This window comes from Lactuca sativa, chromosome 3, assembly GCF_002870075.4.
Source record: "Lactuca sativa cultivar Salinas chromosome 3, Lsat_Salinas_v11, whole genome shotgun sequence".
Taxonomy (NCBI): domain Eukaryota; kingdom Viridiplantae; phylum Streptophyta; class Magnoliopsida; order Asterales; family Asteraceae; genus Lactuca; species Lactuca sativa.
Window position 1 is genome coordinate 260,361,905 of NC_056625.2, and position 25,408 is coordinate 260,387,312.

Here is a 25,408-nt window from a genome sequence, read left to right on the forward strand (position 1 = left end):
AATTAGAAACAAGGTAGGGTCATACCACTAGGGGCAGGAAGAAACAACTCCTATGTGAAGAAACGGACGTGTTTTCACTGTGGAACACCTGGACACATTTCCATAATTTGTTGAAATCGCACATATGTTCCCTATTATGCACAAGGATGGAACAATGCGACAAGAGGGAGATTTTACAAAAGAAACCCTTCGAGACCATGTTCAGTTAATGGTGACCGGAATGCCAAGAAGGGCAAGAATCAAACTCTCAAGGTCAAGAAGGAAATGCCAGCCAAGAAGCCAAATTCGAAAGATGCTCCAGTGAAACCAAGACCGGTTAAGGCAAAGCCATCTCAGCGTCCCGTTTCAAATTCAAAAACAAGTATTGAGGCATCCATCCGATCGAACAGGAAATGGGTCAAACCCAACTACAAATGGGTAAAAAAGGTTCATACTCCCAAATCTTCTAATGATTCTAACATTTCTTCATCTTCTATTTGTGATAAGAAGGAAATGTCATGGGAGAGAATAACTTGCACAAATGACAAAGGTAAACCTAGTTTCAAAATGGATTGGGTTCCAAAGACCAATTAATCCCAAACTATGTGCTGGAGTAGCTATGGAGGCATATCATCAGACTTCAGTTTATTGATAGTGGTTGTTCCAAGAACATGATAGGGGACATCTCTCAACTTTAAAACATTCAAAACTGTGTTTTAGAGTATGTGTCCTTTGCGGGAAGGAAGAAAGGAATGGACCACAAATGGGGTTTGGGCTTAATGATGTGAAGAATTTTCGTATGTATTCTGAGATTGAAATATGTGTTATGTTCTTAGACTATCTGGATGAAAATTCAATTGGTGACTTACGGTTTGATTTTTCTTCACGATACTCCTGAGTTTTTCTTACAATGATTCGTTTTGAAGACAATCTTTTATTTTCTTATATTTTTTCATTTGTAGGTATTGTTTGTTTGGGAAGTGATATGAAGCTTAGTGTTAAAGGGAAAGCTGAAATTCATGTAATGCACTAAAGTTGAATTGTTTAGACTATATGCTCAATGTGCTGGTAGGCACGAAGGGTTCAAAAGGACTACACATAGTTTGAAAATGAAAGGACTTGATATTGTAGACTTAGATAGTTTCATTTGAACTAACCATACAACGCTCGAGTAGATTGAGCAGTGAGATAAGCATGGGAACCTGCGAGATACATTAAAGTTAATTATCTAGAACTGTGGATCAACATTTCTTCGAGGTATGGACTTATGTCCTTAATTTCGGTAATGATAGGGCGACTGGGGGGTTCTGATAAAGTAGGTATGTAGGAAATTATTTTATTGCTTTCTATCTGTCAGTCATATGTTGCCTCCTCTGTGTGATTGGAACATATCCGACTTGGAATGCAACATATGCAACTCTATCTCTATGTGTATCCTTATCTATGAAATTCTTTCTATCTGTTAGTCATATGATGGCCCCTCTGCGAATCGGAAGATCCGACCTAGGACACAACATATGCACCCCACTATCTCTAAAACCCCCAATCTATGTTAGTCATATGTTGTTCCCCCTGCGTGATTGGAAAACATCCGACCTGGGATACAACATATGCATTTCTATTTCTGACTTCTTTCGTAATGATTGAATACTCACCTAAAGTAAGGAGTTCTTTGGAAGTTCTTGATTACCGGTGTATATCGGGATGTGGGGAACACATTCTAGTGCATCTAAATATGAACCATTTAATAGGTTGTCTGTAGATCTCACTGTTGAATTTAAGTGGACAACAATATCCCTAGTCATCGTCATTTAAATGGTATATTTAGGAATCTAGGTGAAAATGTCTGGTCACTTATTATTTGTCCAACTTGTCAATTTTCTTCATGTTTAAGTGGACCACAATACCGGTGATTGACCAGATCTAAACATGCTGGCGTGTGCTGATAAACAATATTGAATTGCTTGACAGCTTTGATCCCAAAAGTCTTAAATTTAGACATTATTTTTGTTTTTCTTAAATTTTTTCATAGTTTTCATCTATGCAGGACATTAAGGGGGAGAATTAAAATGTAAAAAAAAAAAAATTAAAAATAAAAATATGAAAAATACAAAAATATTGTGTGCTGGGTTTGTTTTTAGTTTTGTCTTGAAAAGTTAATTCAAATGTAAATGAGACTCATGGAGACTGTATCGAGATTTTCTGAGCCAAGGCTTCATCCATGACTGTCGAAGAATTTTCATTCGAAGAAACAAGAAATGAAGATTATTCCTTCAACATTCAATCTTTAAACCCTGGAAGCAAGATGAAGCTGTACTTGAAGATTATGTGACAGATTTCATTGAATCCTCCTCAATCAATTTGCTGCTATCAATGAACATGCTGAAGTGATCCAGAAGAATCGGTCTCTCTATCATTCTCTCTGAAGATTCTCAAGCTAAAAGTGATAATTTTCAAGAATCTATATAAGAGGCCTCCACACCCAATGTGCGTTCAGAGTCAGATCTTGACGAAAATTCCAACTTTTCAAGATGAATTCATTCACATAGAAGATTCAATTAACGTTGTGAGGAAATTCAAGATAAATGCTAAAGCCAAGCTCAATGTGAAGATTGACAAGAATCGCAAGCTACAAACCTAGGGGAGTTTGTCAGGCCAAAAGAAAAGAAATCTATAAACCAAGGGGGAGATTATTTGTCTAATATTTGGTTTATACTTTTCGTTTCTAAGCCTTTATTGTTTTTAGTCTTGAGCGAAAATATTATTGGGTTTATTTGTAGCTTGGACCCAAATCTCATGGAATTTCGGTCTGGGTATTGGGTTTGGGCTTTGGCCTTAGGTCCATAGGTATATATAGGAGTAAAAGGCGTGTTTTAGAAAACAAGAACCAAGTGTGGGACGTTTTCGGTCAATCATTAGTGAGGAGGGAAGCCATTGTTGAGAGGACCATGTTCTATAGAGAGAAAGTGAGAGAGAACTTGTGTGTGTTTTGGATCTTGTGTATTGGAACATCATTCATATCATTAATACATTGAAGATTCATCAAGTTATTCTTCTTATTCTTCTCCATTTCATCTTTCATCATCCACTTGATTGGGACTTTACACCATCAAGTGGATCGGATTGATACATCTAGCGAATTTAGGGACTCACAGCTACGACTCCCCCATAGTCTTACAACACTTTCACCCTACTGACCATGAGTGAATGCTTTGGCTCCCCCATAGTCTTACAACACTTTCATCCTTGCTGACCATTAGTGAATGCTACGGCTCCCCCGTAGTCTTACATCACTTACACCCCAACTGACCATTAGTGAATGTTACGGCTCCTCCGCAGTCTTACAACACTTTCACCTTAACTGACCATTAGTGAATTCTACAGCTCCCCCATAGTCTTATAAAAATTTTACCCCAACTGACCTCAATTCATAACTGGAGCCCCAACCTGCTTCCCCAAAATTTGCCATCAAGCCCCAAGATGACGCGATTCACGCGTTGGGGAGTTTTACCAAACTCCATACTCACCCAAACCTCAGACCAAAAAGCCACTTGGGCTGCTATTTTCTCGATGAGGACGAGAAACCTATCCCAGTCTCATACCTGCCCCCTGTCCTGAATACCTATGCGATTCTTCCCTACTTAGATTTGACTAAATCTTCACAATGCGTGAGATTTGAATGATTCCAAATCCTTTTTACTCTTTAATAACCAGATTGTTGACAACCTGCTGCTTACTCGTGCTAGTGTTCTATTATTAGACCAAACCCTAAAAGACCACACAACTTTTAAAGACCAGGAGAACACTTCCCAAATCCTAGTGAAAATAGTAATCTCTAACACCTTGAAATGATGCCACACTTATATCTTGGAATCCAAATAACTGAAGCCCAGTCCTAAGCCTCCGCAGTAGATCAATTTATTTGGCGCTTCCAAAATCCGACCCAAGCACAATGGTTGAGTCACCAATCCTAGCCATAGACCTTCCACATCACATCCCTAAACCGATCTCAACCATAGACCCGACTAACATTGAATGCTCTAAACCAGTAAAGAGGGAAACAACTTTTCACTAACCAGCCCGTAACTCACAGTATGCAAATGACATATGACACTGCTTGAGGATATAACCTTAACACAATAAAGGGAAAAACCTAGAGGTACACTTACCAAAACCATTAGAACGAAAACTCCATCATGTAGTTTCCCATAAGAACTACACTGAATCCGACCCTGTTAGCCTCTCAAAAGCTGAATTGAACTCTTTAATCTCTTTCCGGGACCCTCCAATAAATGCACCTGATCTGGTCCCCTCTTCCTAACGTGCTCCAAATGAATCCCTGCTCTCAAACTCTAGAAATCATATCACTCAGGGTCTCATACCCTGACACACCCACCAACTCAATCATTCAAGGCAGAACTGATATAGCTGAAGCAGCCTTAGCCCTAAACTGACTACTAACTACCCCAAGACTTAGTCTCTAATCCCGAAAGTACAATCAATCTCACAATCAATCGTTGCCTCCTGATATAAGAGATCCAAGGCGAACTCAAAACCATGGCAGTCCTTCCACTAACTGGCTCACCATCGAAGCCGGGACCAAAATGTAACAACTAGCATTTGTGGGCTAGGAAATTCTACCTACCTATAATGAACTCTTGTTGTATCTTGTAACTCCAAGTTTGACATTATACATATTACTCATTCAAAAACAACTATTCGAATCAAGACTCACTCATGAAGCCCTAAACCTAATTCAATATACTACATTCACTCGACTTTGGTTATGTAACCCTAACTTCCCGGTTATGGGCCAGGAATTATTTATTGGGCTTAATGGGCCAATAAACCCTCAACTTGATTCTTTTGGCCTAAGAGTCCTCATTTGGTCCCTAATTGGAACCACATTCATTAAACTTTAGCACTTTGGGCCATATTGGGACTAAAATGTCTCACTTTGTTCACATGGGCCATAAATGCTTTCTTGAACCACATTGGGTCGATAACCCATATCTTTTCTACTTTTGGGCCATGGACTCATAAGAGGGCCCAATGGGCCGGAAATTTCCATATTGAGCCTTATAATTTCAAGTACATTCAATATTAGCCAAAATGTTTATTTTCCTTTATTCATTCCTTTCATTCTCAGTTTTGATTAAAAAAAGAAAAGAAAAGAAAATTTTAACTAATCTAAATAGTGACATGTCATTTTTAACTAGAGGATTTCCAACCTAATTGCATCACAAACATCTATGCTTACATCTTAATCCTTCATGTAATAACCTTATTTCAAATCCCTCCCTTTCATCTTCTTATTCTCGGCCATAAGGATTCCCACCACCACCCTCATTTCACTCTCCAATTTACAAACAATTCTCTCTAAGAACTCAAGAAAATTTCATTTTCCCTCACCAAATTCGTGTGTGCTTGTGTGGGAGTCGAAGGAACACTTCATCAAAATCGTTTCATTTTGGTAGGCTACTCTTACTCAAGAAGTTTAACTTCATGTTTATGTTAAACTTACCACTCAATAACTCTTCAAACCGTGATTCATGCTCTTAGAAGTCCCTAGAGCTCGAAAACTCATCAAGAAGGCATCCAAGGCCGAAAACCCTTTCCAACTTCTGACCAAAACCGATCCATACCCCAAAGTGAGTTAATACCCATTTGATTTTGGTTTATACTATGTTTTGGGGGAGGATACAAGTTGCTTTGTGTAGATGTATTTGTTTAAGTATGATTATGTGTGTTTTCCATGTTATATGTTGTGCTTATGTGTTAGAACTTCATAGATTTCGATAGATCTACTAAAATATGGTGATATTGGTAAACTAAAACACTCGATGCAACTTATTATGAAGATGAAAGGATTAAAAACATGTTAAGGATATTTGAAGCTAAGTAAAATCATGTAAAGGGCCAAATTTGACAAAGTAGACAAAAAGTGAGGTTCTTATGTAACTCACAGTTTTAAGAGGACGAAAATGGGTCATTCTTAAATTAAAATGGATTTTTATGAAGTTCATAGTTTTAAAAGGGCCAAAAGTGTAAATTTTCACAAAGTGGGCCTCAAATTGGGCCTTCACGGTTTCATGGGCTAAATTTGTAAATTTTTTACTTTTGTGCATTTAATTGTCATTTTAAATAATTTTGAGCCAAAAATGTTATTTTTCGGTTAAATGGGATGGAAATGAAAATTTTATTAAACTTGGGTCAAAAAGGAAATTTATAGACCTTTGGGATGAAAATGTCAATTTTCATAAAATTGGGCCGAAAATGTCATTTCTAATAAAAATAGGCTAAAAATGTCATCTTATTTTGAAACAAGCCCTAAAATGTAAACTTTTGGTCGTATGGGACTTAAAGTGTTATTTTTACCAAAAATGTGCCTTATTTGTAAATTTTCAGTTTTATGGACCAAAAAAGTCATTATTACAAAAGGTGTGCCTTTTAAGTCATCTTGGTAAACAATTGAGTTTAAATAACCAATGTAATAACAAACACACTAAATACGTATATTATACTTTTAATTGGGCCGGAATATACCTTACATGCTCATTGGGCCTTAGTGGCCCATTTGCATGTGTAAGTAGGCCTGGAATACACACTACATATCTATTAGGCCTTTATGGTCCAATTACATGCTTATTGGGCTTGGAATATACATTACATGTTATTTGGACCTTTGTGACCCATTTACATGCTTGTTGGGTCCAGTAGACTTAAAACATACACGGAACATTATTCACTGCGTTACATAGTGTAATAAAATATTCACGTAAATTCAGTTAAGCCTCTTGTGAGACATTCATTCATTCGTACCTATGTAGTGTACAACCGTACGCCTGTAGTTATAACCACAGTCTCCTGGAGGGAGAGCGAGAGTTTGTGTATAGATCTATATGGGGTTGACACCCCACACATGAGCTGATCGCTACAGCTAGACTAGGTCAGTCTAGGGTGACAAACCTTACCTTAAACAAGTCGACGTCTGAAAAACATCATGACAGGCGGATCAATCATTATTAAGTATGGGTATAATGACTCACATAGAGAATAACTCCATTATAGATATACAGAATATATATACTAATTTGATGATAGAAAAACATACATACACACTGGTATTCAGTCTTAGGGTCTTAAGACCACAACACTTTTATAAACAGAAAATATCGAATTTTCTGGGAAAACATACAATTATATAGTGCCTTATACTTACAACAGAAAATATAGGATTTTATGTAATACTCTTTTAATACATGTTCAAAATAGAAACATACATGCTTTACACAAGATTTGATACAAAACTTTCTACCATTTTACAGAAAATATCGGTTTTTCTGTTTTTTACTAAATGATACAAAAACTTCAAACCACTTTATAGAAAGTATCAGTTTTTCTGGTGTTTACTAAATGATACAAGACTTCTCATTCAAACATGCTTATGAACTCACCAACATTATATATGTTGACGTTTTTAAAATAACTCGTATTCTCTAGAAATCATTACACAAGTGGACATCAGGAACATGTGGAATTTGTTGTATTTTGTTGCTATCATAAACCTTATAATTTTAGGATGTAACGATGTAAACCCAGTATTTTTGTATTATTGTGCGTGTGATGATGATACTTGCCTTGTTTCTATTATATTCATTGTGATGATATTACAAGATGAAGTCACCCAACCCCCGGACGTTTCCGTCGTTTCTCCGGTTCGGGGGTCTGATACAAACCCTAGTCCTTCCCCATGTGTGCTCATCCTCGTCAGGCAAGGCAACTATCTCCACTATCAGAGCATAACCAAGAATTCTCCTTCACATAAGCTTCTTAGATTCTCCAAGACTCTCACCGATTCGAGTATGGATGTGCTTTCAGTAGTACGGACCATACTACCTTCCACACCTATCCATACTTTCCTTAGCAATCGTCTTGAATCCTCTAAGTCACCTACTCCACTGGTGCACCAAATATCCGCTAAACAGCAACACAACACCCACTAAAGAAACTCTTACTCTCCCTTAGGTTCCCAACCTCACCGAACCGCCCCACTAACTTACTGGAGCATATCCTAGGCTTTCCTAGGTTCCCAACCTCGCCCTGCCATCAGCTGCTGAAGAACTCCCCATGATGCCAACCATCTAACTCCTGGATATTGTCATATCCACTTACTAGCTGACTCTCATCACTCAAGAGTTCCACAAAGCACAAGACTATCAACATTTGGGCAACGGAAAACTAACCAACATACCCTAATCACACAAGTCTATCCATACATACAATTTGCAATCTGGTGACTCCTGCCACTAATCTCATCCTAGGCTTACCCTAGGGTAATCTCCAACCCATAAACTATCATAGAACATTCAGCCCTCATACTACAACTCATGCTATCCACATCTATCCATTCTCGCTGTCGGCTGCCTCATGCGTGCAAATTATACACAGAACAGGATCTAATAGACTATCGAATAATAGACTCTACCCTTGGACCACAACCATATGAGGAACATGAAATAAGGCCAAATCAATTATTCTAACCATATATATTTTAAAAAGCATGCACTTAGAATTTACTATTACCAATAATCATTCTCGTTCTAGCATGGCATCCAATATTCCCAAGGCTACAAGCACCACATATCATGCCAATCTATCGCTGACTACTCAACACTAACATGCAAGTCTACCAGCTCATACAACATATAAAGGCATTTCCCTAGCCCTATTTAGCATGTGATTATTAGATTCATAAAGCAAGCCATAACAGATATCATATATGGGCATTCTAGGGAAACTTACTTGAGGTCGACCAATTGTATGCACCACACCCTTTCTTGTCTTAAAAAACTTTTTCCTTGAAAACATTTTTTTTTCTTTTTGAAAACTTTACAGATCCTCAGTTTGAGTTCAGACACACTCGAAAGTATGTCCGAATCCCTAAAACCAAGACTCTGATACCAACTTGTAACGACCCAAAAATCAGGGGTAAAAATTTCATTTTTGTTATAGTAAAACACAGTTATCTTTAAATCCAGGTATTCAAAAACATTTATCAGAGTTCATCCCAAAATCACGTAATTCCGAAAACATGGGTGTGTGCACTGCGGTGAAGATGATCCCTTCCTCTCCAAAATAATGATACCTGAAACCATAAACAAAACTGTAAGCACGAAGCTTATTGAGTTCCCCAGAGCATACCCAACGCTATCCACATATTCACATATTCCATATTATCTCTATAAGCTACACATATCACATAAGCCACGTATACAAACATATGGGATGCCATGGAAAGCCTCCAAGGTCTTACCCCGGGTGCCACTGGAATCCCAATGTGGTCTTAGCCCACTGCCATGGCCACCCCCACAAGGTCTTAACTACCATGGGAACCCCCACATGGTCTCAGTCCACTGCCACGGGAACCCCCAGGGTCTTCCATACTAATATCATATCAACATAACACATAATCAATTAATAGTACACATACACAAATCCTATAAGCCATACAAACATCATATAAAGGTGCGATGGTGTAACAACCCGAAGTTGTTCGTCGCCGAAAACCCATTCTACCCGTATAACTCGTCGGAGATCGAAATGTCCCGATATCATTTTTGAGTTTAGTTAACTAAAATTATATGTTTATTATCATTCAATGAGGGTCCAAATCATTTAGGAACTCATGAATATAGCCCAAAACATTTATTTCATAAGTTTTAGAAATATCCTCGTCGGGTGACGGAAACTCAATCGGGTGCGACCTAAAGCTTCGTTTAAGGCCGGTATCGGGTAGAATTCCACCGTGTCCAAGTTTTAGGAACTATATAAACGTGTTTAACCTATCATTTGAAGCTTTTTCCTTCTCTCTCTACTCTCTCTCTAACCTCTCTCCTAAATCCAAAGATTAAGGGTCCAAAACTCAATTTTAAGGCCTCAAATCCTTAAGGTACCTTCCTAGCCTTAATCTATAGCATATTTGGCTTCCAAATTTGACATTTAATCATGAAATTGGACATCATATGTGAGTTTACGGCGCAGGAGGCTGCCTAGGCCGTAAACACCATTTTGAAGGGTTTTTAGCCCTTAAACTCCTTCCTAAGCTCATTTGGACTTTAGATATGGCTAAGGGACTTCAAGATATGGACTTAGAACATTTAAAACTTTGATTTTGAGTCATTTGAAGGAGTTTACGGCCAAGGCATGAGCTTGGGCCGTAAACTCATGTAAATGGGGTTTTTCATGCCCTTAAACCCTTCCAAATCACTAGTATGGCTTAGATATGAATTATAAAACCTTGGTTTTAGCATTTGGACACTTGAAACATGATTTTTGAGGGACTTATGTGAGTTTACGGCCAAGGCATGTGCTTGGGCCGTAAACTCCTCAAAACTTGGCATAAATTCAATTCTAAGGTGTTAAAAAGCCATCCAACACCACCAAAAGCCTTGGAATAAATCAAAGGACCAACCAAAAATAGTTTGAGGGCCTTAAACACATTAATTGAGGGATTTCTATGAGTTTATGGCCAAGACTTGTTCATAGGCCGTAAACTCCTTGATTCTTGGTGTTAGAATGCAAACTAAACACCCCTAAGGCCCTTAGATGAATTTTAGAAGTCCTTCCATACAAGTTTTAGACCTTGAAACACCTTGTAGCACTCTATAGAAGAGTTTACGGCCATGAGGGGGTCTCATGGGCCGTAAACTCCATAAAACCCTCAAATGTCCCTTGCAAACTCAAGTTAGGCCTTGGAATAATTCTATTAATCACATGTGATTTGTTTTGGAACCATTTAACACCATTTTCATGGAAAAATAGGAGTTTACGGCCATGAAGCCATGCTAGGCCGTAAACTCCCATAAGTGGGTCTATTTTATGTTTTAAAATCCTTTCAAGTCCTTAAACCAAGTCTAGAAATTATCCCCTAAGTGTTAGAAGTCATTTAGCACCTTAAACCACACCCACCATGAGTTTACGGCCGTAAACTCATGGGGAATGGGTTTTTTTTAGACCAAAACTCTTATATTAGTTTACTCATGGGGAGTAAACTCAAGTCCCAAGTCCCTAGTGTCATTTCACGTCCTTAAACGCCACCCGGGTCCCTCCAAACACTTGTATCAGAGTGTTTTCGCGACTTGAAGCAAGTGTCCCTATCATATGAATAAACTAAGTCCTAATTAGATACAAATGTATATCTTTACATTATAATTAGGAACCTCGTGTATTTACAAGCCCCAGATCAACTCTTAGCATCCAAATCGTCACATTTCTCGTCCGGTGAGTTCATACCCCTACGCCTTTTTCCGTGTTTTTAAATGTTTTCAGGGGGGGAATACAAGCAAAACTATAACTGTTTTCGAATTATAACATTAATATGTTTCAAATATTATCTGGCAAACTTATAAACTCTTTTACTCCTTATGTATTATGTTGAGCATAAGGAATGATTTATCAATTTCAACTAAATGGATTTTAGTTAAGAAAATAACCAAACTAATCAAATTATTATGGGAATAATTTGGGGTTTTATAATTCTCTTTATATCATGTACTGATATCTGTATAAAGTTATTTGATAAACTATGTCTGATTCAGTTTATCTCCGTATCATTTGAATGTATTGCCAGATAATTTCCTGTATGTAACTATTTTCACTGTATCATGTCTTAAAATCTTTGTATGTCTGGTATCGTATGAGAATCCTGTGAATAGTTTAATACTAGCTTGTGAGATAGTCACTACCCTTTATGGATGATCAAGTAAATCCTCTCCGGAAGTGTAACTAGAGTCTCCTGGAGGGAGAGCGAGGAATTTGTGAATAGATCTATTCGGGACTGACAATCCCACACCTTAACTGCTAGGTACAGTTAGGCGGGCACGCCTGGGGTGACAAATTCTATATATCATTCGACGTCTGACTAACGTCAAGGAGGTCTCGTTGTCATATCAGCATGGTTACCCGACTCACAATACGTATTAATATAAACTTATTCACAGCTAGGATTTTGTTTAGAATCTATATCTTGTTCGGGATGATAATCCCATGGTCTTGTATCTATATCTCGTTCGGGATGGTAATCCCATGGTTTTATGTCTATATCTCATTCGGGATGATAATCCCATGATCTTGTGTCTATATCTCGTTCGGAATGGTAATCCCATGGTTTTATGTCTATATCTCATTCGGGATGATAATCCCATGATCTTGTGTCTATATCTCGTTCGGAATGGTAATCCCATGGTTTTGAAGCTAAATCTTATACGGGATGATAATCCCATGATTTTATCAATCTATCATATATCTAGTTTCGGGATAGTGATCCCATGGTTTATCAAGCTATCTTATATCTATTTTCGGGATAGTGATCCCATGGTCTTTATCGAATTATCTTACAACTGGTTCGGGATGTTAGTCCCAAGATTTTCAAAATACTTTCTATTTACAGTTCGTCTAAATTATAGTTTTGTATATTAAATTGTACTATGTGTTATTCAATAAATCTTGCATTTAGGAAAATATGGGATTTTCCTGGGGTTAACTTATAACTTGTAACAGAACTGTAACGAAAGATAACTTAACTACTTTACATAAGAAAATATGGGATTTTCTTGGATATCAAATCTTTTCAGAAAACTAAAGGAAACTGATACATTTTCACAAAATAAAACCGCTTATGAACTCACCAGATTTATGCTGATTTTCAAACTGCTTGTATTCTCAGGTCCAAGTTAGACAGGTACCCGGCGATATCTTTTGGTGAAGACGGAGTGCTCTGAAGACTCGTCTCTTTTGTTCATATGATATATGTATAACTTTTGTACAATTTACTTTTGAACCAAATGTAAACTTTCATATATATATGTAATGTAATGGTTGTTTACTGTGATTACTATGTACATTGGATTTGATACTCAACGTGGAGTCAACCCCGGGAACGTTTCCGCCTTTGGTTTTCGGGGCGTGACAGATGGAAACCCTCCATGGCCTTACCCCGGATGCCATGGGAACCCCCAAATGGTCTTAAATCACTGCCATGGTTACCCCAACATGGTCTTAGCCTGGAATGCCATGGAAACCCCTACATGGCCTTATATCCAATTGCCTTAGGAACCCACCAATGTCTTCCATGCAAGTATCACAAAGACAACTAGCATACAAATACCACACAATCAACTAGCATAACGCATATGACAAATTGCCATGGGAACCCCACATGGTCATCACATAAATACATAATATATCGATAGCACATTAACAATAATCATCACAACTATATAAATTGGCCGACATTGGTGCCTTATACCCAATAGTTTGGTGAGGAGACTCACCTGGCACTGCTGAAGTCTTGCGGATAAAACTCTAGCTACTAGTTGACAAGTTTGCGAACTGTCAATCATCAGAATGACACCCAATTAATAATTGGGTTCCAATACATAACCATAAGTCCATGCTTGGGGTAAAGGACTACTTTACCCCCAACCTAGCTTGAATCAAGCCCATGGCCCAACTCACACTTCAAAAGCCCAAAAGTCAAGTAATGGGCCAAAGCTCAACATATAGCCCAATTTTCCAAATTGGGCCCAGACCACTACATGGTCTTTCCTTAAGGCCCATCCATTTATTCTAGTCTAAACTCTCCAAATGGCCCAATATCTCATAATCATCAAGAGCCATTTATGGCCCACCTATGGCCCAATTTTTCAAATTGGGCCCAAGTCCTTCACAAGGGCCTTATCCTAAATCCCATCCAATTATTTTAGTCTATTTGCTTGTTCTTGGATAGCCCATCAATAGGCCAATCACCAAAGCCCAATAGAAAGGCCCAACGCAAGGCCCAAGTAAAATTAGGGTTTCATGACATTAGAGTTTCCAACCCATATACTAGCCAATTAGTCAAATGGTTAGGCTTTTAGTTGAATTAGGGCTTCATTGGGTCCACTAGGTTTAAATAAGTCGGGCACCACCACCCATTACCACCTCGGGTAGTGGTGGTCAGGGCGGCAGCCACCACCTTGTGGTGCTGGTTATGACATTGGCTAAAAATATCCAAGCATCAGAAAATGATAATCACACACACAAAAGTACACAGCCACCCAAGGTGGCGGCAGAATGGCGGCATGAGGTGGCAATTACCACCTCACAGTAGTGACAGGTTGTTTTCTTTGATTATTCCGGCCATACATTGATACAACAACCACAAAACAATATTCAAATACACACACACATAAAATAACACACACAAAGCCACTTTGTGGCGATAGGTAGTTGTCGGAGGTGCTAGCCACCACCTTACGGTAGTGGTGGTGGTGGCCTCTTATGATTCCCGTCCAAGCATCACACCCTCACACAATCTCCTATTGTGACATAAACCCAGCCACCAACCTCGTGATGTACGGTGGCGGTGGTGACACAAGGAGGAGGGGAGCAGCGGCAGTCCAAGGCAGGAAGTTCGTTATCGGTGGCAGCCACCATGGCCGACTGCCATGATGGTTCTTCACGATTCCCATTTTCCAGAAAACCACACACACATGCAATCTCATCACAAACCACGAACCACAACGGTATCTACAGTTGTCGGCCTTTGATGGCTTCTCGGTGGTCTTATGGATCCAACAGTGGTTGCATTGGCCTGAGCATAGCAAGCAAGGAACGGAGAAAGTTCAGCGGTCGCTTGGAGCTTCAACAGATCTGAGAACGAGAGAGAGTCGGATGGAGGTGGCGGAAGGGTTTATGTGTGGCGGCTCTCTCTCTCTCTCTCTCTCTCTCTCTCTCTCTTTCTCTCTCTTTCTCTCTCTTTTTCTCTCAGCTATTCACAGCGTCCGACAATGGCAGTGGAAATGTCTTCAACAACGGCGATGGATGAACGATGGAGGAAGGAGGTAGCGGCTGGCGTTGTGAAGTAGGGTTAGGGTTAGATGGGGTGCATGTGGGTTATGATGTATAAATATGGAGGATGACAAGGGTGACGGGTTTAACCCATGTCCATATTCAAACATTTGCATATATTACAAGTTTGGTCTCTCTTCAAAGAAAATCTTTTCAACTTAAGTCCCAAAAATTACCATGCAGCCCCTGCGTGACAAATTTTTTTCAACTTAGGTACATAATTTATGCTTTTAGCCCCAGCCAACCAAATTCCTTTCATATTAAGTCCAAATGATACCAAACACCTCCTGACTTCTAAAATCCTGTGCAAAATAAATCCCCAAAATTACACTTTAACCCCCCAGAGATTCAAATATTGTCATTTAGCTCCCTGAAACCAGCACCGTGCTAATTATTATCTGATTTTGGGCTACAATACCACAAAATAATAATAAAAATTACCTCTCGGGGTTCCGATTTTATTATTTAATTATTCTATTTTAAACGGATGTTATAAACAAGCTCTTCATGACTCACATGTACAGTATTGATTCTAAAGCAAATCTTGATTATGGCGTAGTGCTATGGGATCAATTGGTCCAGAATACTCTCTCAACTACACGACACAGTGAGATTTCCTGTGCGCGTTTCTAGACTTTGGTCATTCAATGAGCCATTAACAAGCTTCACATTCCTGTCATGAAAGATTCTATTATGGATGCGATTCCAATTTTCCACACAATGGATATCATCTTGGCTGATAATTCGAAATTCTCCTTCATTGGCTCAATTCTTGAGGCCATGTTTCGTGATGTCCTTGTGGAAAGTAAACTCCTGGAAGATTATCGTAAAATACCAATTTTGGTCTTTTGTCCTTTGAATGATGAAATGTGAAAGTCCCTTGACTATTCAGACAAACCCAAGAAGGGAGGCAAGAAGAGGGTTGTGAAGGTTGGTCCATCCGAACCTCCTCAAGCACCGAAGAAGAAGAAGATTAAGAAAGTGGCTCGTAAGCCAAGATCTCCAACTCTAAGTGCTCATGAGGGATCGCAGTCACACACACTTTCGGAGGTTCCTATGCAGTGTTGTACAACAAACGAAGAGGAGAATGATACTGCAGCAACATCTAATTCGAAGGTTTCGGAGACTACAACTATGAACCTTGAGGTGATATTTGAAATTCCAAATTCTGTTCCAACTACTGAAGAAATTTTCCAGGATTTTTCCATCCCCTCTCGTACATCCAATATTTCTTACCCAATCATTATCGCCCCTTGCCCACCAGTATCAATCAGGGTTTCAGATATGTAGACCACTCTCGTACAATCCACACCACTCTTCACCGATTCAACTGCAACTACAACCACTACCACTGAAGAACCTCCAGTCACTATCAACGCATCTGATGCGGGGGTGTGGGCTTCAGATTTCTCAGTCGGTTATTCAACACCACCCGTTTCTCCACTAAGGCAGGATGACCAGGAGACTATTTTTGGAGGTGATGTATATTTTGAAGATTTCACCTTCAGTCCTTTTCATGTCATTGAGGAAAGTGACGACGACGCACTTGTCACTCAAAAACAATTCAAAGCCTTCAATGACAAACTGGATTCGTTAATCCAATCTTCCAACACTTCATCCAACAATGCATATTCCGAAGAAACAGTCAAGGCATTAACTGAAACAACTTTAAAAGAGCATGTAGAGAACCTAGAAAAGGCGAATAAAGCCATGGAGGATTCGGCTAAGACCTGGAAGGGAGCGACCGAAAAAGTCGATAAACTAATTACTAATGCCAAAGCCTTCATGAGCACCTTTCAAAGCTCTTTTGATACCAATACTTCCAAAGCTAATGCAGCAATCTCGAATCTGAGTGCTTCCCTTCACACCGAGAAGGAGGCTCTAGAAAAAGATTTGCACAGGGATCGAATCTCACTAATCCAGGTCTTAGCTAATCCATCATGTTGAGATTGCTAGGAAGTGTGAGGATTTGGTAAGCCTGTCAATGATCACCTAGATAGTGTCAAGTCCACCCGTTATCTTGGGAAACTTGGTTATGTAGTCCATGGTTATCTGCTCCCACTTTCACTCGGGTATGTCCGGTTGCTGAAGCAAAGCCGAGGGCTTCTGATCTTATTCCTTGACCTTGGCGCAAGTAAGGCACTTGCCCACATAGGTAGTAATCTCAGCTTTCATGTTCAGCCACCAATAAAGTTTCTTGAGGTCCAGATACATCTTCTTTGCATCGGGATGAACAAAGTATCTGGTCTTGTGACCCTCGTTCATGACAACGTCTCTACACCCGCCGAACCTCGGCGTCCAGATTCAATTCATGAGATAATAAGATCCGTCATCCTTAACATAGAAGTTTTTATCCATTCCCCGCAGAGCCTCCACTATAATGATCTTGAGTTTTAAGGCCTCTTGTTGTGTCTCCTTGATCTGTGTAGACAGGTGGGAATGGATGGTCATTGTTAACGGTTTTACTTGGAGGCCTGAGTATTCCTTTCGAATTAGGGCGTCTGGTACTATGTTTTCCTTACCCGGATGATAACAAATTTCACAATCATAGTCATTTAGCAGTTCGACCCATCATTATTGTCTCATGTTGAGCTCCTTTTGATTGAGAATGTATTGAAGACTCTTATGATCTGTGAAGATGGTGCATTTGGTGTCATAAAGTTAGTGTCTCCAGATCTTTATGGAAAACACCACTGCCCCTAATTCAAGTCCGTGCGTGGTGTAATTGACATCATGAGTCTCCAGATCTTTATGTCTTGAGGAATACGCGATGACCTTTCCTTGTTGCATGATTACACACCCTAGGCCCTACTTGGATGCATCACAATAGACCATAAAGTCTCCAGTCCCTTACGGGAGGGACAAGATGGGAGCACTACACAATGCTTGTTTAAGCGTTTGGAAAGTGGATTCTTGTTTATTTCCCTAGCTAAAAGTTACCCCCTTCTGTGTTAAGGTTGTGAGCGGATTTGCGATATTAGAGAAGCTTTGTATGAATCTTCGGTAGTAGCAAGTAAGGCCCAAAAACTGGCGTATCTCCGTCGGTGTTCTTGGTGTTGCCCAGTTTGCAATAGCCTTGACTTTGGTATTATCCACATGTATCCCTTCCTCTTTGACTACATGTCCCAAAAAGTCTACTTTTCTGATCCAGAATTCGCATTTTGAGAATTTGGCGTATAGTTTTTCTGCCATTAACGTCTCCAGGACTTGTCGTAGGTGTTGACGGTGTTCCTCCTTGCTTCATGAATAAGCTAGTATGTCATCGATGAATACTATCATAAATTTATCCAGGCATGGCCGGCACACACGGTTCATTAAATCCATGAACATTGTTGGCGCATTCGTTAAGCCGAAGGGCATCACTACAAACTCGTAGTGACTGTAGCGACATCTGAATGTTGTCTTAGGGATATCTTCCTCTTAAATTCGCAGTTGATGATACCCCAACCTTAGGTCAATCTTCGAGAAGTAGTATGACCCTTGTAGTTGATCAAATAAGTCATCGATTCGAGGTAAGGATAACGTTTTTTTTTTATAGTGAGGTTGTTCATGTAACGACCCAAATTTTACCAAGAAAATTTTCATTTTTAATTGATCAAACAAATCCCATAATGTATAGATTTTCAAGCCAATTATTTTCCAATTCACAATTATTACAAATTCATTATACTTTCGAAAACATCAGAGAGTCCCAAACACACAAAAAGAGAGGTAGAGTGCGCGCCACGTCATCACGCCTTGCCCTTGTCCTTAGGCTCCGAAAGACCTGAAACAATCAACAACCTGTAATCGAAATGCTTAGTGAGTTTCCCAGAGCATACCACACACACACAACCACATATCACATATCCTGTCAGCTATAAAAGCTACACACGTATCACGTAAGCAACGCATACATGAAACCTGAGAGAATGCCATGGGCTACCCCACATGGTCTTTACCTAGGACTGCCATGGGCTCCCCCACATGGCCTTACATCCAATGCCATGGGCTACCCCACATGGTCTTCACCTAGGACTGCCATGGGCTACCCCACATGGTCTTACATCCAATGCCACGGGCTCCCCCTGGGGTCTTCATACATAACATGCAATCACATAACGAAACACAGAATGTCTAACACACATGTCACAATCACATAATGGGCCGGCCTTGGTGCCATAGACCAATAGGTATGGTGAGAAGACTCACCAGTCACGAATGCTGAACTGACACTTTGCGACCAAATATACCCCACGAGCTGCTCCATTCAACTGCCTAAAAAGTGTCATACAATATGCAGTTATTTCCCCAAAGTCAATCCTGGTCAACTACAACCAAGATCAAGTCAACAGTCCATGTTGACCCTAACTCGCCGAGTACAACTAGTGCCTCGTCGAGTTTCCCAGGATAACGTCTACTCGCCGAGTCATCGAGGTGACTTGTCGAGTTCACACGATCTTGATTGATAATCTAAGATCATTCGTCGAGTTTCCTTGCTTGCCACTCGACATGACTATGAACATCCAATGGATGGGGAAATCTCACTCTACTCACCGAGTTGTTCCTTCAACTCGTCGAGTTTTAGGTAATCTTCATCCGGCTCGCCGAGTTGTTCATCCAACTCGTCGAGTCTAAGACGATATTCATTGGGCTCACCGAGTCGTTCATCCAACTCGCCGAGTCCATGCTTGCCTTCATATGACTCGTCGAGTCACCCCCTGCGACTCGCCGAGTCCTATTAGATCTTAGGCCATACATACTCTTTTGAGCCATGTAATGATTCCAAATTACAGATCTAAGCTTCTGAGGCATGCTTTCCATGTAAAGTTGCAAACTTTACGTGCATGCAAGGCTTTAAGGCCCTAAAATAGCAAATCTAAGCTTGGAATGGAGTCATACACTAGAGGGGAGGCACAAGCTAGGCACAACTGATAACTTTATGCATCTAAAGACCAAAATGAGTCCAGATCTAAAGTTACAACTTCAGATCTTGGCTTAAACACCAAAGCCCTTTCTTAGAATCCATCGACAAGAGGGTTTTGAGTGGATATGAGCCAAGGAACAGCTTAATACCTTCAGAAAGTGCACCATAGAAGTAGATCTTGAATCCCCACGAGTCCTTTTCTTCTTGTAGCTTGCTTCCTCAAGTGCTTCCTTCACCAAATCCCTCCTTCAAGCTTAAAATCACCAAGAAACACACTCACACTCAAATCAGGGTTTTTGGGAGGTAAAGAGCTGTAAAGGGGGGGCTAGGGGAGGCTAATGACCCTTTAAATAGGGTGTAAGGCCCCGAAATCTAGGGTTTCATCTGCTAGCATTTACTCGTCGAGTACCATAATGGACTCGGCGAGTAGATCATTAAACTTCGTGGACAAACCCGCTACTACTCAACGAGTAGGGAGGACAACTCGCTGAGTAGGTTCTCAAAAACCAACCCAAAATACGATTATCAATACCTGAGGATCAGGGTGTTACAACTCTCCCCCACTTGAATTAGGCTTCGTCCTCGAAGCCTGCTGGTCCAAACAACTCCGGATAGAAACCTTGCATTTCATCTTTCGATTCCCAGGTCCATTCGGAACCCTTTCGGTGCTGCCACTGCACCTTTACCAACTTCACTTCTTTGTTTCGGAGCTTCTTCGTCTTTTTGTCTAGGATCGCAACTGGTCTCTCGACATAATTCAGACTCCCATCCAACTGAATGTCGTCCAAGGATATGATTGAAGACTCGTCGCCAACAGACTTCTGGAGCTGAGACACATGGAAGGTGTTGTGAATCCGACTAAGCTCCTCTGGGAGCTCTAAACGATATGCCACTTTGCCCACCCGGGCTATGATGCTGAACGGTCCTATGAACCGGGGCCCCAATTTGCCTCTATTGCGGAACCAGATAATCCTTTTCCAGGGTGACACCTTCAGTAAGACAAAGTCTCCTTCCTGAAATTCGAGGTCTGATCGTCGTCGGTCCGCATAACTCTTCTGGCGACTCTGCGCAACTCGCAATCGGTCCCGCACCTGCTAAATCAGTCCGATGGTCTCAAGTACCACCTTCGTGCTGCCCAAAATTTGATGTCCAACCTCATCCCAGCACACTGGTGTCCTGCATCTCCATCCATATAGCATCTCAAATGGTGCTCGGTCGATACTGGCATGATAACTGTTATTGTACGAAAACTCGGCCAACGGGAGGTACGTATCCCAACTCCTTCTGAGATCCAGCACACATGCCCACAACATATCCTCCAGTGTCTGGATCGTCCTCTCAGTTTGGCCGTCGGTCTGGGGGTGATATGTCGTACTAAAATGTAGCTGAGTACCCAGTTCCTCGTGCAACTTCTTCCAAAACCTGGATGTAAACCGAACATCCCTATCTGAAACCACTGATACCGACACTCCGTGCCTAGCCACCACCTCTCGAACATAAATGTCCGCCAACTTCTCTGCAGATATATTCTCGGAGATCGGAATGAAGTGAGCACTCTTCGTCAGTCTATCCATGATCACCCATATGGCAAGTACTCCCCCCGCTGTCCGCGGTAGCTTCGTGATGAAGTGCATAGTGATCTCTTCCCACTTCCACATGGGAATGGGTAATGGCTGAACCTTACCATGAGGTCGCTGGTGCTCGAACTTGACCTTCCTGCAGGTCAAGAATCGCTCCACATATCCGGTGATCTCCCGTTTCATACAGGGCCACCAATAACTCAACCTCAAATCCCTATACATTTTTGTTGCACCTGGGTGTATAGAAATTTTGGACTTATGCGCCTCCTCTAACAGTCTCTGCCTCACCCCCTGACATCGGCACCCATATTCTGCCACACTACGTCAACAAGCCACGACTATCCTTAACAAACAAAGGATACTTTGCCCGAATTCTTTCCAATTTCTAGTTCTCTTTCTTCACCCCCTCGACCTAAGCCTCTCGAATCGTGTCTATCAAGGGTGGACTTACCGTCACCCTCATACAAATACCCCTGATCCGCGACCCCGTCGCCTTGCGACTCAATGCATTGGCCACCACATTGTCCTTCCCTGGATGGTATAAGATCTCGTAGTCATAGTCCTTTAGCACATCCAACCACCTCCTCTGTCGCATATTCGGGTTCTACTGGTCCATCAAATACTTCAGACTCTTGTGATCGGTATACACAACGAATTTCACCCCATACAAAGAGTGCCTCCAAATCTTGAGGGCAAACACCACTGTTCCCAACTCCAAGTCATGCGTGGGGTAATTTTCCTCGTGAGGCTTCAACTGCCTCGAGGCATATGCGATCACGTGTCCCCTCTGCATCAGTACCGCACCCAACCCTGAAATCGATGCATCACTATATACCACAAAATCTTCCAATCCCTAGGGCAGTACTAGGATCGGAGCCTCGCATAACCTCTGCCTCAGGGTCTCAAAAGCACTCTGCTGATCCTCACCCCATCGAAAGGCCACATTCTTCTTGGTCAAACGGTTCAATGGCACAGCAGTCTTGGAGAAATCTTGGATAAATCTCCGGTAATAACCCGCTAAGCCCAAGAAGTTACGAATCTCTGAGGCATTTCTCGGTACTTCCCATCGCATAACAGTCTCCACCTTCGCTGGGTCTACCGAAATACCCTCTTGATTGATGATATGACCCAAAAACTGCACTTTCCGCAACCAAAATTCACACTTGGAGAACTTATCATACAGCTTCTCCGTCCTCAAGGTCTCCAACACCTCTCTCAAATGCTGCTCGTGCTGCTCCCTGGTCTTGGAGTAGACCAGGATATCATCAATAAAAACAATCACCGATTGGTCCAACATTGGCCTGCACACCCGGTTCATGAGATCCATGAAAGCGGCCGGAGCATTAGTGAGCTCGAATGGCATCACCACGAACTCGTAACGCCCATAACGAGTCTTGAAAGCTGTCTTCGGTATATCCTCATCCCGAATCCTCATCTGATGTTACCCTGACCGGAGATCAATCTTAGAGAACCACGATGCTCCCTGAAGCTGATCAAACAGGTCGTCAATAATAGGCAAAGGATAACGGTTCTTCACCGTCAGCTTATTCAGCTCTTTGTAATCAATGCACATCCTGTGCGACCCGTCCTTCTTTTTCATGAAAAGGATCGGAGCTCCCCATGGAGAACTGCTCGGACGGATGAACCCTCGGTCTAGAAGCTCTTGAAACTGTGCCAATAATTCCTGCATCTCGGGTGGCGCCAACCGATATGGTGCCTTTGCTATCGGGGCGGCATCGGGTACCATGTCAATACGAAACTCCACCTGCCTCTCCGGAGGCACTCTGGGTAATTATTTGGGAAAAACGTCCCGAAAATCCCGCACCACTGGTACACTATCGATATCCGCCACTGCCTCTACTTGCGTATCTGAAATATAGGCCAAAAATCCCATGCAACCCTGCTGCAGAAACCTCCTCGCCCTCACAGCTGAACAAAGGGTCGGGCCCTGCATGGTCCTATCGTCGTAGATAACCAGTTCCCCCCCACCCCCCCCCCCCTTGGGGTTCGACCCTAGACTAGCTGCCGCTCACAATCGATCATGGCCCCATTGGCCCCCAGCCAGTCCATCCCAATAATCACTTTCAATCCTCGCAATGGTATGGGAACCAAATCAACGCGAAACCTTTCGCCATGCACATTCAGGACACAACCCTGACAAGCCCTCGCAACACTCATGGTGCGATCATCTACAATCTCCACCTCGAGTGGAGCATCTAGAATCCTCGATGCGTCCTGTAATTTCTTGCTAAGCGCAAGAGACACAAAAGATCGGGTAGCCCCCGAATCGAATAAGACATGGGCCGTCATACCATTGACTAGATATGTCCCTATACAAATCATAATAAGCATACATACAAACATTTACCATAAAAGAGATAGAGGATAATGAACACATACTAGCCACGACGTCTGGCGCGACCCGAGCCTCCTCGGTAGTCAGCTGGAATGTACGGCTCTTCACCGCTGGAGCTTCCGCCTTAGGGCGGCCATTAGTAATCCTCATATTAGCGGGCGCGGGTGCTTTCACCGATCCTCCTCCTCCTCCTCCTTGCAACTTCAGACAATCGACCTTTTTATGGCCTGTCTGGTTGCAGTGAAAGCATATCAAGCCCTTCTTGGGGCAATCCTTACTCAAGTGGCCCTGTTGGCCACTAGAGTAGCATCCTAACATCTCGGCTGTCTGACAAGCCCCACTATGAAATCTCCCACACTTGGCACACTGGCCACGGCTCTGTTGGCCCTTACTCGAAGAATCAGAGGTCTTAGGCTTCTTATCCTGTGTCCCCGCTGCCTGCATCTGCTCAATCTTATGCTTCGTGTAGGACTCCAACTCCATCTCCCTCTCACGGGCCTTATCAACCATCTCATTCTGCGTTTTGCACCCTGTAAAGCTCACGAATTCCCGAATGTCCTCTCTCAGCATAGAGTTATATCGGGTCCTCCTCATGTCCTCATTTGTCGCATACTGAGGGATCAACAAAGCTCGCTCTCGAAACTTGGCGGTGATCTCCGCCACAGTCTCAGTAGTCTGCTGTAAATCATGAAACTCCCTCACCATCCGTTGCACCTCAATAGGTGGTGCAAACTCCTGATCGAATCGTCGTACAAACTCGGTCCACAACATAATGAAGTAAATCCAACCTTTGCCTCCTCCAGGCAAGAACTCGTGCGTTGGGCATTCTCAATGTTCGCCACCCAGCTTTTGCTTACGATGGGATCCCTGATCCCAGAAAAATTGGGAGCTCCGCATGCGTTGAACTCTCTAAATGTGGGGGTTCGAGCTCCACCCTGGCCTGCAGAAATATCGGCCCTGAATGCCCTAAGTCTCTCCTCCATGATCTCCATCATGCCCTCCTTGATCGTCCCAAAGATGACTGGGGTAGTGTCAAGGATGCCCCTCGTAACCTCGACCGCAATCAACTCACGCAGCCTCTCGTCAATACCATCAGTAGGGCCGCCTGACCCAGCCCTGGATCCTGACCCCGATCCCGATCCCGATCCCCCTACTTCAAATCGCATAACCACCATGCTGAACTATCATAACACAAACATAAAGATCAGGATACCCATATCGAGATTGCATCCATACCATGCTTCTTCGGAATTTCCAGGTAGAACATGGGTTTGGGTACAGGTCCTGTGCTTCTAGTAGTACGGGCCCAATACCACCTTCCACACCTAATCGTACCTTACCCCTCTGCTTTACCTGGTACATCCAAATCTATCCACACAAACCATGACTCACAACTCCGACATGAATCAAACCCGGACACCCTATGGTTGTCCTACTCATACCAGTCAGACCACTCACTACAGGTTGCTTTTAGGCATGCAAATTATACACAGAAAGGATCAAATAGGCTTTTGAATAAAGGATTCTACCCTAAGACCGCGTCCAACGAGAAATAAGCCTAAATCAATCATTCTGAGGCTATTAGCTCCTAACCGTATATAATTTTAAAACATACACTTAGCAATTCCATATAATAGACAAAGCTCACTATCATATAACACGACTATTCAACTTGGGAACTACTTACTTGGCTCG